The following is a 4,238-nucleotide window of genomic DNA, read 5'->3' on the forward strand; positions in this document are numbered from 1 at the left end:
AAAGCTTAGTAAATGATAATGTGAATGAAGGGGTTGCAACTTCTAATATGATTAATGCACAAGCTCATGACACCATACCTGCCACACTATGATACTTATCTATGAAAAAAATAGTTACTGTATATTTGAGTGGATGATGGTCACCACCAGTCATGGTCACCACCAGTTATTTTATTATTATTTTTTTTTTTTCTCTAGCCGGGACATATATGTATATATATATTTTTTTTTCTCAAATGCAGGGATTTGGTACAGTATAGTCTCCATTTCCCCATTGATCATTAGAGATCATCCTTAACTACTGCACTCCAATGATGTAGTTTTGATCTTTTTTCTTACTACTGTAAACTGAGATTATTTTATTCAGCTTCAGGAGGCCAGTCAGGCTATGAAGGATTTAATGAAGGATGTTTCCGACCCCATCACTACAGATGGTTTCTCCAGAGTTTAACAAAATTGTCGGGCAACAGCAACTATATACTGTACTGTGTGTGTGTGTGTGTGTGCTCGTATATATATATATATATATATATATATATATATATATATATATATATATATATATATATATATAATGTATATATATATATAAGGGAATTTGTGTACGAAGTGATTTCATGAAATTCCTAGGGAATTAGTGAAATGAGTTTAAACTGGGATAGGTTAATTTAGGTTTGGTTAATCTAGGCTGCAGTTAGGTTAGGCTGGGATAATGTAGGTTAAGCTTAGGTTATGTTTGGCTAGGTTAGTTAGGTTAGGTTAGGTCAGATTAATTTAGATGAATGCAGCCACGTTGAGTACACCGCTTCCCGTCCAATCAGCGAAGTTAAGCAACGTTGGGTCTGGTTAGTACTTGGATGGGTGACCGCCTGGGAACACCAGATGCTGTTGGCATCCCTACGTGTCAAGTGGGGTTGGTGGAGGATTAGTGCCCCTCCCTGTAAAACAATTAACTCTAAGCCCTTGGCCACCCCGTTTGGGATACATGGCGTCTGGCAATGGATGGATGGATGGATATACTGTATACATTGTACTTTATTGCATTCTGTTTGAGTCAGTATGATAAAAAATATAGTTGATTAGAGAAGGGAAAAAAAAGGGTCAGTGATGTAACTGAATGCATCAAGAGAATTACTCTAAGATGGTTTAGTGAATGAAGAATAAGAGACTGACTGTAAGAGTCTACGTGAGTGGGGTGATGTGGAGATGGAGACTGAGAATGAGATTATAATTAGGTGTGGACAGAAATACGAAAGGTGTGTGAAAGCAGAAGGGAAGGCAGCAAATGGCAGGGGACATGATAACAAGGAGGCAATTTGTTTCCAGTCTGCCTCTTACAGGAGAAGGGCATCTGGCTAAAGATCAATATTCTTTGTGCACAAGGGACATGGCAGATTTTCCCAAAGGCACAAGTGATTCCAGCCGCCCACAACTCAACTCTGGCAACACAAAGTCCAACTTTCTGAACTTTACTGTACGTCTACCTTGCTATACGATCGGGTTACATTCATGGAAAAACCGACTTGACTGCTGTCCGCCTCAATAACCCAGATGGACAAACCAACAGCCAGTGATTATTAAGGTAGGTTTGTTAGCCTAAAGCTTCTATCTATCTATCTATATACCTACATTGCTTCCCCCAAGGAAAGGGAGACAGCTGAGACAGGATGACACACTCCCAATTTACTCATCCACTTAAACACATGCATTGACATCTTAGCCACAAAGGCTAAGTGGGGCTAAAGCTTAATGAAATATTCACCCGGCAGAGCAAGCCTGACACCACCACCCCAGGAGGAGGACACAGGGAGGAAGCCCCCACCCCACTAGGAGGCAATGGAGAGGTACATCTGTAATCTGCTCGGGAGGGACATACATCCCCCGTGACCCAACGCCCCTCTTCCACGCAGCCGGACCACCAGGCAGTACTCAGATCGAGTGCGTTGCTCTCCGACGGAGCAAGCACTCAACAGAATCGGGGTGGGACTTGCCCTAGGAAAGTCCCAAGTAGGCCCTAGGATGCAGAGTCCACCTGACCTGCCTCTAAGAGAGGACGAGCCGCAGTTACCGCTCATAAGCCTACTTCACCCCAGGGGAACAGTGGCACAGTAGCATCCACCAGATCTACTGCAGGAGGAGTGTCCACCAGATCTCCTCCTGCCACCCACCTCCGGGAGCTGGCATGTCAGACCGTCTCACTGACAACCTTTGCTTGTGCTCCCTAGGAGGGAGGCGGGCCCTGTGGTGGTATCCACTAGATCTGCCGCAGGGGGAGAGACCACTGGTCGTCCCCTAGCTGCACTATTCCCCAACAGCAGGAGGGCAGCAGAGTCCACCGGACCTGCAGCACAAGTCAGAAGGCCCTACGGGACTTCTCTTCTGGCTGTCCCCGGGACAAGAGGTCCCCCGGCAGTGTCCACCAGATCTGCCAGCCTGAGGGAGTATCCAACGGACCTCCCTCGACCACCACCCCGGGAGGGAGCCTAGGCAGTGTCCCCTGGACCTGCCCGACCGAGGAAATATCCTCCAGGCTCCTTCCTACGCTCTGACACGGAGTTTCGGCAGGGACCATTAGGCCCGCCAGGCTGGGGAACAGGTAACCGGTCATTCTCCCTCCGCAACCCCAGAGGCTCCCTGTGAGGGCGACGCCTCTTGCCCAGCCTGCCCATCCTGCGGCTGAGTGAGGTGCCCCTCCCACCTCCCCTCCTTCACAGAGAGTGGAGACTGCACCCCCACAGGACCTCTGCCAGAGAGTACCTGGGACAAGATAACCCTGAGGTCAGGTGTCCTGTTGCTGCAGCACAGCCCCCGATGCCTGAAGCCACTGATGGACTCCCCCAGAGCGAGTGGCCGCAGTCCACCCCTGACAGCCTCCTCCTCCAGGCAAGACCACAGCCCCATGGCGACAGCTAGCCACCCCCGACGCCCTCAGCAGCTGCCGGACTCCCCCAGTACAGGCAGCCACAACCAACCCCTGACGACTGCCTCCTCCAGGCAAGTCTGCAGCCCCAGGGAGGCGACGAGTGCCCCGCAGCTGACCCTAGGCCCGGACCAGCCCAGGTCCGCCCCAAGGACTCCCACCACTACAAAGGGCAGTGCCGTGCTGAGTGGCTCTTAGCCCTGTTCAGCCCTAGCCCAGGGGGCCACCACACTCCCAGGGCCCTCACCAGGAAAGGGCTACCCATCACTCTGCCCTGCAGCTCAACCCAGACCCCAGACCATGACGCCAGAGACTTGCACCAGGAGCACACCCCAGACAGCCCTCCACCCACACCTGGCCGCCACTTACGGCTGCCTGTGTAATGGCCACAGGCGCGCCCACCGACAACCAGCTATACCGTGAGTTGTAGTGCTACAGACTGTGTGTGTACACCCCTTCCCCATACCTAAAGTACCATGCCCCTGTGTGTGCCCTCTACTTATACCAACCCCCCCCCCCATGTTAGTTTATGGCCTTGTGAAAAGGTCCCCTGTTGCCCCCATGTGACATCCCCTTCCTTTACTTCCCTGTGCAATGCCCTGACTCCCCCCCCATGTGCTCTAGACCCTACCAGTGGTAATACACCGTGATTCAGTGTAAGGGACTACCCAGCCCCTTCCCCGTAACATATTGTAGCAGTATACCCCAGTGTTGCAAAACCATTCTCGGGCTGTCAAGTGTGTTGTTCCCTCCCCCGTGCAATACATACCTGACCTGACTCTACATCCCAATAAGGGATGTGCCGATAATATTGGTATCGGTATGGGTATTGGCAATATCGGCCTTTTTTTTGTAGTATCGGCAATAGATAGATAGATCGGTATCGGTATCGGCAAGGTAAAAATATGGCCGATACGCTGATACCTTTCTGGTTTATTATGTGATTCAAGACACTCAAGTTTCATGACACTGATAAACAGATGGTTATGATATTATATTATATTACATTAAAATTACATGTATGACGTAACATTATCATATACACTATTATTATACTGTACTGTATATCGATTACTATACTGCTCCTGCATTAACAACAATCACGTTACCAGAATCAAATAAATCAAAATAAAATAAATAAAATCAAAATAAAAAAGTATCGGTATCGGTATCGGCAAAGTATGGGCCATTTGTTAGTATCGGAGTATTGGTACAGGTATCGGATGAAAAGTGGACATCGGTATCGGTATCGGCACATCTCTAATCCCAATCTAGTGTCTAAGTATTGTGTTTGTACCCCATAGGTGTAGTAAATGGT

At 48.8% G+C, this 4,238-nt stretch overlaps 1 pseudogene; it reads left to right on the forward strand.

Annotated features, from left to right (window-relative positions):
• Positions 1-777: 777 nt before the first annotated feature.
• LOC145409992 (5S ribosomal RNA) lies at positions 778-894 on the forward strand (annotated as a pseudogene).
• Positions 895-4,238: the final 3,344 nt, after the last annotated feature.

This window comes from Coenobita brevimanus, chromosome 83 (genome assembly GCF_032717465.1).
Source record: "Coenobita brevimanus isolate Jiangsu-jjx chromosome 83, ASM3271746v2, whole genome shotgun sequence".
Classification (NCBI taxonomy): domain Eukaryota; kingdom Metazoa; phylum Arthropoda; class Malacostraca; order Decapoda; family Coenobitidae; genus Coenobita; species Coenobita brevimanus.